We start from the raw sequence: 12,720 nt of genomic DNA on the forward strand, positions 1-12,720 counted from the left end.
GCTGAAAGACCCAGCCACGTTTCATCTTCAATGCCCTTGCTGATGGAAGGAGGTTGTCACTCAAAATCTCACGATACATGGCCCCATTCATTCTTTCCTTTACACGGATCAGTCGTCCTGGTCCCTTTGCAGAAAAACAGCCCCAAAGCATGATGTTTCCACCCCCATGTTTCACAGTAGGTATGGTGTTCTTTGGATGCAACTCAGCATTCTTTCTCCTCCAAACACGTCGAGTTGAGTTTTTACCAAAAAGTTATATTTTGGTTTCATCTGACCATATGACATTCTCCCAATCCTCTTCTGGATCATCTAAATGCTCTCTAGCAAACTTCAGACGGGCCTGGACATGTACTGGCTTAAGCAGGGGGACACGTCTGGCACTGCAGGATTTGAGTCCCTGGCGGCGTAGTGTGTTACTGATGGTAGCCTTTGTTACTTTGGTCCCAGCCCTCTGCAGGTCATTGACTAGGTCCCCCCATGTGGTTCTGGGATTTTTGCTCACCGTTCTTGTGATCATGTGGACCCCACGGGGTGAGATCTTGCGTGGAGCCCCAGATCGAGGGAGATTATCAGTAGTCTTGTATGTCTTCCATTTTCTAATAATTGCTCCCACAGTTGATTTCTTCACACCAAGCTGCTTACCTATTGCAGATTCAGTCTTCCCAGCCTGGTGCAGGTCTACAATTTTGTTTCTGGTGTCTTTTGACAGCTCTTTGGTCTTGGCCATAGTGGAGTTTGGAGTGTGACTGTTTGAGGTTGTGGACAGGTGTCTTTTATACTGATAACGAGTTCAAACAAGTGCCATTAATACAGTTAACAAGTGGAGGACAGAGGAGGCTCTTAAAGAAGAAGTTACAGGTCTGTGAGAAATCTTGTTTGTTTGTAGGTGATCAAATACTTATTTTACAGAGGAATTTACCAATGAATTCATTAAAAATCCTACAATGTGATTTCCTGGATTCTTTCCCCCCCATTCTGTCTCTCATAGTTGAAGTGTAACTAGGATGAAAATTACAGGCCTCTCATCTTTTTAAGTGGGAGAACTTGCACAATTGGTGGCTGACTAAATACTTTTTTCCCCCACTGTATATGGTTGTCATTAGACAGAGTAGACGATGTCACTGGCCTATAGGGACGTGCACACCATCTCTAAGGAGAAAGAACAAAAATGAACGAATTGGCTCATGGTAAGGGTAACAGTAAGGGGAACCAATGGCTTACCAGTGAAGCACTTTGGCCAACCTAATGTGTGTGGGGAAAAAGAAGGGCAATTTGCTATCATATTGGGGCATCCACACGGAAGTGTCTCATTGGTCCAGACATATCCTCATTAAAGGACACTCATACGAAAATATTGGTCTGATTAAATAAAGAGCTTATATCCTTCACTTCCTTTTCTAAACAACCTTTGTGCATTGTAGCACTTTTTAAAACATAAAGAGACGCTTAATGTACTGTAATGTTTTATCATTAATAATTTTGGATTCGATTTGAACACAAAATAAAAAGATCCTTAGTTTTCTTGAATCCTTTCTATGAATAGTGTTTCGGTGTATTTATGGGTTATGGGTTTATAAGCAGATCAGTCAATTATTCCATGTGTTGTGTTTTTCTGCCAAAATACACTCTCATCTCTCCAAATCCACAAGAACTACGTTGGCGTCTGACGGGCGATAACACTAAGGTCCTCGTAAATCCTCCAACAGTCCAATGGACACTCTATGCCAAGAAACCAGACAACATTTTAGCAACAAAGGTTTATGGTCAATGACAAAACCTACTAGTGGCAGTGATGAGCTATGACTGTTATCCGTTGAAAGCAAAGGCAGAGGTACTGTTTTAGAGCTGTGTTTGTAAAGGGAGAAGGTCAACATAATGTCAGACTCTAACAAGGAAGATCGCTGTTTGCTTCTTGATTTATTTTGACAGTCAACTTTTTTTTTTTCTTTCCTAGTCTTAACAAATAATTCTAACAAAGATCCCCTAAACAAGGATTTTTTTCCTCTTTTTTGGGCCAAAACCTAACTAAGCCTGCTCTGCGAAGCCTTTTTAGAATTTTTTTATTTTTACATCAGTGATTTTTTGAGACATTTTGGATGGCCCTGACACATTATTGTCATTGCCAAGCAGATAAAGATAGGTCAACCAGATCAGAAATTCTATGACATTGACATTATGTGGGCAATGACATATAACACACAGCCTACAGCTGAAGACCTATTGGTCCAGGAACTTGCAGATTGCTTGAACAGTACCTGAATGTTTGGGCAAAACTTCAAATGGGAATGAATAGATGGTTATGTTTTGTGATGTGTTGGTGCCTCTAAGGCCCGAGGACATACTTTATAGAGGTATTGTTTTAAATGATGCTCTGATGTTATAGCCTAAGGGTTTCCTTACTTTTCAGGGCAAGATAGAGGGTACAAGTTGGACCCTTCAACACCAATAGTCCGGTTTTTAACTAGAAAACTTTAAAAAAGGGTTTTCTAAAAAAAAAAAAAGGATTGAGATCCCGAACGTATTTTATCTCATCAATGTACATTGTTTGGTCGATGACATAACTCTATAGTGGCCGTAAGAGTTTGTTTAATGATAATGTAAAGAAATGCTCTCAAAATTATATATTTAAGTTTATTTTATTGTATTATTATCATTTAAATGTGGTTATTGGATCTTGGCTTTTGACTTTTAGCCATCTGTATGTGAATAGTAATTTAAAGTATTACTTAGCCAAACAAGATGGCCTTAAAACTGTTGTTTCTACAAAGTGTACATAGTGTTTTTCTTTGCAGTAAAGATTGATAGTGAAGTTGCATGTAAAGTTGTTAACCAACATAAGACCTTTGCTCAATGATCTTTACAGCTTTTAACAGCTTTGTTTTTTTTTTATTACATCATTTGTAAATAGTTTGTCAATCTCTCGTTTTAATGTGTTGCAATAGACCTCACAGTGCATCTGATGGCCAATCACAGTCAAGGGGTACTTTTCAGGATGCCACCCTTTATCAACCTGTGTCTCATAGATCAGCTGCTGGAGTTAGTAGAGTTCAAGAGAGTCAACTCGGCTCATAAATGAATGAAAAGGAGAAAATAATGGAGTTCTGGATGGAAGGAGCTGATGGATTGCAAAGAACAGAGCCATGATTCTTCTTACACTCAGACAAGGAAATGAAAGGGAGAAAAAGGAGTTAATATGAGGAGAGAAATGAGAGGCTGAAAGAGAGAGAAATGTAAAAGGTGACGGAGTGATTGAAGGTTAAAGGGAATGAATGCCTTTTATAAGGAATAAAGGGCAAGGTGGCACAGTTGAAAGGGTTTTGCTGAATTAGTAATTAAAGAGAGAAGGAAATTAAAGGAGAAACGATGAACATTTTATTGCAAAGGCAGGATAACCCTTCAAGTGAATATCTTAGATTTGTAACCCCTTTATAGTACATATTTCTATCACTGTATGCAATGTTTTTATCTTCTTAAAGTTATGTTTTGCCAGTTTCATGTTTGTCCTTAATGTTTTTAAAGTGTTTTAATACTTCCTGTAAATAATTTATTTTCCATGGATATAATGTTGATTAAATACAAAACTATAATACTGTAAAAGTGTAGTAGGTGGACCATGACAATGAGAAACACATTAGACTGATATGATGAAGAGAAACATATGACACAAAAAGAAAGGAAACAACCTAAAAATAAACCCACATGAGTTTGGTGGAGGTCTGTGTATACTAATCATGGAGATGAATGAGAACCTGATTGGATTTATCAGGCGATTGAGGTAATTGCCTCGTTCTGACTTTGGCAGAGCTAATTTGCGTGATAATTTTGAAGAGGGCCAAATTAATTGCACATACTCTTTCAGGTCAACTGTTTACTGGGTTAATGATTGTGATGATTGTGACCTTGGGAGGATAACAGAGCGAACAGAGAGAGATCCCACAATGCCATAAGGTAGAAAAGAGAGTGAGTGCACAAACATAATATGCCTCTAAACAATGCCTGCATATTACATGGCCATTAGTTACTTTAAACACTGTTAGTAACACATACATTGCAATATTAAAACCTTTTGTCAGTTTTGTTATATCTTATATGATCAGGAGGCTTTGTGAGTTTATTTGTGTTACCAACAAAATCAATTTGAATGCAGCAATACATGTTTTATCAGACAAAATCTGAAAATGGAAGTGCATCATGGTGTCCTCGTTTTAAGAGGACATATTGTGATTATTTTCAGGCTCATATTTGTATTATTCTGCTGTCATATGTTTACAAGCTTGAATGTTAAAAAATGTCTATTTTTCTCATTCTGCCTCTGCCTTTTACACCCTCTGTTCAAAACAAGAGCCCAGTCTGCTTGTATTGGTTAGCTCTGTTGTGAATGGTCACCGCTTAGGGATGTGTTTGAAATGTCACGTACAATGTGTTGGAGTGCTAGCCAATCAAAGTGAGAGTGTGACATACAGAAAAACATTTAAAAACAAAGATAATGAAACATGAATAACAGCATTACTACAAGAGTCCAATGGATGCATTACAGGTGGGGGGGGGGGGGGTGTTGGAGAGAAACTCCCTCTGAAGGGAACTTTGGGATATGAGCCTTCGCAGAGCATTTACATGCACATAACCTATAATACACTACAGGAAAGGGAAAACCCAAAAGAGCCTCTTTAAACGCATAGCATTAGTCCACATTTAATTTTAGTGTTGAGCGCGTACCAGTGGTCAGGGTCTGATGATCTCTCCCCACACAGGAAGGGATTAACTTGGTTGAAGATGTTATATAACCTCACATAACCTCCTGTGGCTTTGTTATTGTTCTATTGCTCTCCTTCACTGCTCTTGATCCTGCTCTCTCTGTAACTTGCTATAACAGTAAACTATGTTATAATTAAATGCCGGAAATTTGCATATTATAGCCAATTACCATGTTGATTATTTAACTCTGACCTGAATTAAAAAACCTGAAAATGTAAATGGTGCTGTATTGGCTGTGCATCTCTCGATGCACATGCATTAACTGTTACTAAGAGATCATGTAATAGCGACATTAAGCTACATATAATATATTGATCTCAATCAAATATAGCCATTGTAAATTCTTTACTTAAAGAGCAACTTGCAGTTTTTTTTTTTTTTACTACATTTATGCTTAACCTTGCCTGAAAATTACAATTAAAAATATTAATGCAGGATTTGATATGTTTTACAAGACATAGGGGCAGGAATTCAGAGGAAAAGGAGCCGTTGTGAGCTCTGCTACTAAGAACTGCTTTTTTTTAACGTCATATGTGAAACGCGTCATATTACGTCACATGGGGGAGCAACTTTCTCTGACTCGTTCTCTGCCCAATCCGCGGTAGTAGTTTGTAGTGAGCTGGGGTTTTTTCGGTAATTTTACAATGCATTTCAACATTTGTAATCATGGTGAGCTTGTGTTTGTGCAGGTTGCACAAACTCGAGCCTGTCAGGACATCGAGTCCACAGTTTCCCTCACGGGAAAAGGACCGGAGCTAGCGTTCGTTCCTGGGTGCGTTGTGCATCCACCTCCCTGCAGCAGATAATCTTCACAGCTTTATCAGGAAACCGTATTACATCTCTCTTCCCCCCTTCGCTGCTCTCTCTCTCTCTCCCCTCCGGTACACGGCACCGTAAGACATAGTGTGGAGTTGCATTAGGTAACGCTGTGGTGGCTGTACTGCTCCAGCCGTCTCCTTTGTGTTTGGTTGTTTCCCCCTGTCTGTGTTGTTTGTGTGGGCGTGGTGGCTGTCACTCCTGGCTCCCGGCTCAACCTTCACTCACCTGCTGCAATCAGCTGTGCACCCTCCCCGACTATACACATGCTTTCCATCAAGCCATTTACAACGGCATATCAACGGAGGCTCCACAACCTTTCTCCGCCAGATCGTCAAGTATCAGCCGTATCTCGCCTCTCCCCTCCGGTACACAGCACCGTAGTGTGGAGTTACATTAGGTAACGCGAGATACGGCTGATACTTGCGCATTAGTTTCTGTTATGGGTCAGTATCAACAGTCCTGCCAGTAACGTTACTATATTATCAATGCTACTTTAGTTATAGCCTGATATATGATTGCTAACTTTACAATGTTGTGATTTGACTGACGTTAGCTAACATTAACTGTAGCTAACGCCGGTTTATCACCAAGACAGCTGCTCTGTTCTCCACTGGTTCTCCACACACCAAAGCTCCATTTCTCTCCGACGGCCGTTATTTTTTCTAATACTTGGCTGCTCCTGGTCTCTTGGACGCCTAGCAGGCTCATAATTATAATCATATGCATTTGAATATATATTTTCAACCTCTTCTGTGTCAAAAATAGCATTGTGATTTATGTTTATTCATACGTTAGACCGGCCGCTCTCCCCCATGTTACGTCACACGCGGGAGGTAACGTGTGGAGGCTTTTTTATCCGACAGTGAAAATGTCTTACTAAAACGACGCCAGATGTCACTGTAGTGTATATTTCTGTATATTTTTTTGAAAATCTAGTGTATTCATCATTTTCCTCCACATTTATTCACTGGTGTCTCTAACCTGCAAGTTGCTCTTTAATATCCCGGTAAATCTCTTAGAAACATATGCACTTTCTCATTTTGAAGGAGATACAAACTAAATCTCTATGGCCTCTCGGAGTAACAGAATGACCTCTTATCTTTATGCATTAGCCGAAGCTTCCGAGGATTCATACGAAACAGGATTTCATGTTAAAGGTCCCATGTCATAGCCATTTCTACTGATCATAATTCCATTGTTGAGGTATAGAATATATTTATATTGTGCAATGTTCCAAACTCACATTGGTTTCTCATACAGCATCTCTGTATAGTATGTGTATTCACTCTCTGTCCTAAACAGCTTGTTGGAGCTCCTGCCCCCTCCCTATGAGCCCACTGTGCTCTGATTGGTCAGCTCGCCCACTCTGTTCTAATGAGTACACCACCGTTACAGCGGAACATCAGCGATTATGTGTTACAATGGCGTTAGCAACCAGAAAATTACAAACAGATGAGAATGTTGCGTGGGGTCTGGGTGCCGTGTTGGCGGGACGTTGCGGGGCTCGCTGCTGGAGCGGACTGTGTGAGCTGGCTTGCTGGTGTTGTTTCCAGGTTGCTGCGTGGGGTCTGCGGGACGGCGTGACACGGTGAGGCCCGGCCCGAGCTCGGCCGGAGCACACACACCCGCAGCCTGGCTGTGGGTCTGTATTCTGGGGCAGCATAGACAGGTCTTTTCTGTGTTAGAGTTTTACTCGCTACAGGGTGTACTTTGAGGGTTTGTGACTCTGCAGACCGTTTACATGCAGGAAAAGCTAAATAACACACAAGGGGACGGTTAATAACCGGAAAAGCATGACATGGGACCATTAAATATTGATGATCCCTTTTTAAGTCTAGCACAACACCTTACTAGGTATGTTATCTTTAAACCCCCTCTGTTCCAGGCAGCTGCTCGAGATCCTGGGAATGGTGTTTCTGGCTCAGTTTCAGTTCAGGACAGAAGCTGGTCTTTCGAAGTACCCAGCCTTAGCCCACCAGTGATTGACACACTTGCTCGATTGCTTATTTCCTGCAATATATTTTAAAATGTCAACAAATGGAAACTGGAGGTTGAATGATGGGGCATCACGACTAGGAGCTAAACAGCACTATTTATTTTAGAAAACTGAAATAAACTGATGCCTGCTTTTGTCATATTTGTGGTATTCTTTGTTACATTTTGACAATAAAGCACATTTAAAGTTTAGCAAAAAATAAATCTTCACCCATTTCACACAGTTTAATAGTTTTAAGGAGCCTCCAAGTTTTTAGTATGTTTGTCAAAATTTCCCTGACGATGTAATCAGAGCTTGGACCTGATGGTTAGCATTTCTAATGGAATGCAGTTGTTTTCCAATGAATGTGGAATTTGAACTAATTATAATATCCAATGATGTTGGACCTTGACCCAAAAGTTAGGATTTCTTCCACTCCACCATCTGATTTTAGCCACACATTTTTTTAAATAACAATTATTTTTGTGAAATAACATTTTCTCAAAACACAAAAGTCATTGTTGCAACACACCCAAATTGAATGGGTCTCCAAAAATTGCTTTTCTATTAGCTACATTTATTTTTAATGAAATGTTTGATTAACTCAAAGAGAAAAATACTGTAATGGTGAATATATTAATCATATTAATATGTTGATTTTTTGTGTGCATAATTTACATTTTTCACAAGTATATCCAATGTATCCTATATTGCTTTACAAAGGCTGTTTGTGACAGTGGACAATATGTTATGCTAGTAAATACCTGTATATACTTTAATCCCTAAAGCAATGCTGTGTTTGTGGTACTCAAACACTTTAGAACAAATACATTTATCATGGTATACATTTTTTTGGTATGACCACCGTAAAGGTTGAATTGACTGAAAACATGTATTCCAAATTCTATGAAATATAATAAATTCTGATTTGGAAAAGTAACGTCCAATAATGTTAGGTTGTGCAATAATGCAGCCTCATAAAACAAATCATCCTTTAGACACTTCAGCTACCCGCTCAAACTGCAATTTCATCTCAGAATGTATCTACTAGAAAATCCATTACAGTTTCATAAATGGCCTATTGTAACCTTGAGCAACTCTGCAATGAAAATATGTAGACTTAATATAAAATGCACTCTGGTCTCATTTGAGTGAGCCAGCTGAGACTTCCAGTAAGGGTGTATATATTTAAATTAAAATCTGCTGGTGTGGGAGATTGGGTCACAATGCATATTCAGATGCTAATTCTAGGCATTTGTCTGTGAAGCAGTGGGCCATATAATTTGACTTTGTGTGGGACTGTCCTGAGTGCCAGCTCAGCCTGGAGAGGCGGAAATTAAATGTTTATGAGATAATGTGAGAGAAATACAGGGAGCGAATACATTCAAAAATGAAAAAGAAGATAAGGATATTAAGGAAATATTGTTCAGTTTTTTTAAACCAGCAGTGAGACAGTAGTGACTAATTCAAATACTTTGTTTTTATTAACTGTCTCAGATCTAGAGGGCAAGTAATAATTACCAGCAATTTTTTGTGTGACCAGGCACTATAAAGGCTTTGAATAAGTGGTTCCCTACATTATAAAGTATGTTGAGCTTGACACACGCATTATTATATATATGCATTGTACACAAACAACAACGTGTACAACATTTCCTATAATCCTGCGTAAATACTATAATTACTACAATATAGATTTGTATGCCCCCCCCCAAAAGAAATATGTCTTTCTAACACCAACCTCAACACAGCAAGCTGATTCAATGAACAACAACATCATCATTCAGAAACATGCAAGGTTGCAGCTTCCCAATATTACAAACTGGACTGGTTATTAAACATTCTCGGATGTTCATAAATACTTGCCACTCGGCACCAGATAACCTGCAGCTTTCTAAAAATTGAATTAGCTCCAGAATAAATGGCTTCAGTGTGAATGTGTAAATACTCTGTGTGTACGTATGTCAACTCCAAACGGCAGTGAATAATAGCATGTGTAATATGGTAATTGCACATGAAGTACATTGTAGCATTTGTTTGTGTGCTGCTCTGAGCACATTCAGGTGCAACTATGTGTGTCTTTCTGCGCCAGTGGTGGCACCGCCTGATAAATAGGCCTCCAGATGTGTGTGAAGCCTATCTCTGGCAGTGAGGAATATCTGCTCTCTCTGCTACTTCATCATGGAGAGGCAGCTCTGACAGGAACCCTGACACAGAAACCTCTCCTAGAAGGAAAGTGGGGACAGCTTGGGCATAATTAGAATTAATGCAGAGATGTGGAATAAGGAAATGATCCATACAGATCAGCTCTTCATTTCAATTTTATGCTTCACTCGTTGAATTTCATGGGTAATAATGGATAGTCAAGGCTGCCGATCACTATTGCTTGTGATGACAAATGTGTATGCATTGTTGCACCCCCACCCCCCTGTCGGGAGAACAATGAGGAGAGAAGGATATAGAAAGCAAATAGATGTGCAGAAGCTGGATAAACACGTACTGTATGTGGAGCATGGACTGAATGTAAATTATTATTAAACCGTTGGATGCAAAAAAAAAGTTATTTACACAGTTTATCTGTTCCTGTTTTGCATTATTGGAAAAAGCTACAACTGCATTTAGTTCACAACCCTGTGTTGCATGATGTCCACAGGAAGGACACATTCCCTTGGAGACCTGTTAATAAGAACCAAAAGGGAATGTTGTTGCACGTCATTCTCTATCTATCTATTTCCCGCCCTCTTTCCCTCCCTTTCATCTTTTGACATTGACTTAAATGCTTCAGATTAAAAATGTACTATTGTTGCAGATTGGTTCTTCAGTGCACTGAATAATGTTCAGTTTTTCTTCTCAATCAGACTTTTAGGTTTAATGTTCCCTTTCTCATCTGGGTCAAGATCTGAAAGTGTTGCGTCTAAAGTTTGTCATTGATCACAGGGGCTGAATGTCATGGGAGAGAGATAAATAGTGTAGCTCAGGAGAAAGGGCGGAGGTTGGATCCCTGCTGTTTTTGTGACTGAACCCTGGGTTAATCCCACTGGTCAGCAGTGTGAGTGTATGTGAGAGTGTATGAGAGTCACATACATTAAGAATTGATCAGCAGTGCATGATCCCTACAAAAAAACATCCACTTTCTTAAACACTGACAGCTAGGAATAGATTAATGTAATGCCACAGAGGGGACACATTTAAATCCGATATCATTTCTCATTTAATGTCATTTTACGCTCCCTGGTGCCCACAAAAAACCTTTACCCCCCCTCCCAAATGCAAACAAAAATATTATGTATAATATAGACTTCACACTTAATAATGTAAAGCCCATCTGAGACCAGCAATGTCCAGCATATGCTCCTTTAGTGTTTAAAAGGGGTTTGTAAAAGGTGCAGCACATTATTTGAGATAATTTGATAGGGTGGGTCCCTGTTGTGTACTTTCCACTCTGCTGACAGTGATTGTGGGTTTTGACAACCACAGTTCATTAGTGGGTATTAGGAAAAAGCTCACACAAGAGACCGCATTGTGAAAGAGGCGTAATATGTTTCTCATTACGGAAGGTATCAAATGAACTCACACACCATAGTTCTTCATTTCACGCTGTCCTTGTTACGCTCTCTAGGGTGAGAGTTTTAATGAATGCATATGTATAGTGCTCCTGACATCCACTGTGCAGGAGGGGCTATTCTCTCAAGCTTTGAAACATACGATGAGGCTGACATGTCTTAATGGGAGAGGCAATTATTAAAGCTTTGCCCTTCCCATCATGGAAGAAGATGCAGATAATATCTCTGCATGTGTAAATGATAATCAATTAAAGATAAATTATTCAAAATGTAACATAAGTGTATTCTCTGAACATTTAAAACCTCACATTTATCTTTAATTTGTCTTAACAGTGAACAGTTAAACATAACATGCTTTTATTTTCCACAACTAAATACGTCTTTAATTACTGGTTAGTCATTTTAAAATGAATTATAATGCGTTCAATAAAAGTGATGCATTGCACAAGACTGTGTTCAGAATATGACGGATGTGATGCATTTAAGCTAATGATCCATAAGACTAGCGATTAACCTGATTTGCATTAGTCATATTTTTTCTAAATTCCTTGGCTACTTTCTTGATTGAAAAAAAAGGAAAGCCAGAAAATGGATTCATGCTTTGTGATGATACGTATGTTTTATGTTTAAGAATGATTTGTGCAACATTTTATTTCATTCCATGTCTCACAATTGTCACATTAACTTCTCAATTATTTTGAGTAAATCAGTTTGAGAGTCGGGTGAGACAGGCGAGGGAGACAGCGAGGATTGAGATGGAGACATGTCTGGGAGCTCTGACTATCCCAGATAACACAATCATTTAATTTTCTGTTCTGCAGCACAGTGAATATTATTCATCTGAATGGAGTGAGCTGCGTTCACAGGAGAAAGAAAATTAATGGTTTTCAGAATACTGAAAGAATTTCTCAATAGAGTCTTAGTCTGCAAAGTACAGCAAAGTATTGCACCCAGATATAGTCTGTGGTACAGTTGCGTTAAAGATTAGGCCTAAGGCAGTTACGTGACTGACATTTTGCTTAAGTTCAAGTGTAATGATTGGTGTGAAAGAAGTGACAGGAATGAAAGTACAATTTTTATAATTTGAAGAAAATTGGCAAACCTCAACATATGATTGGTATAATGCTTTAAAGTATTACATGTATGAATGAATGTGTCAGCAAGAGCAAGTATGATTTTCAGCAAACACAACCAAGGCAAATAATGTGCAAAATATATCAAAGCATGTTAGAAAGATCGAGGCAGATCGGAGAAAAAATAATTACTACCTATGCCTTAGGTAGCTGTCCAGCAAGAATGCGTTCATAGGGTTAAATCACATTTACTGTATAGACTGGGTATTAAAACGAGAATATGTATCCCCCAACTTCTTATATACCAATATTGCTCTTACAAATGTTTAAACAAGTTATCCACAGTTCTTGAAAAAAGCCAGCAAAGACCAGCTCTAGTGTGTCAAGTTCACATATGCTCACACAACCGGAAAACACACTGCAGTGGACAGTACAAATCCTCAGCATCCATCTTCCACAGGGGAAAGTATTGGCTTTCAACTCTGACGGTCTGCCTCTGTTCAGAGACTCGGGTCAGGAACGATTCTTCATTGAC

Source organism: Notothenia rossii, assembly GCF_949606895.1.
Source record: "Notothenia rossii genome assembly, chromosome: 2".
NCBI classification, from domain to species: domain Eukaryota; kingdom Metazoa; phylum Chordata; class Actinopteri; order Perciformes; family Nototheniidae; genus Notothenia; species Notothenia rossii.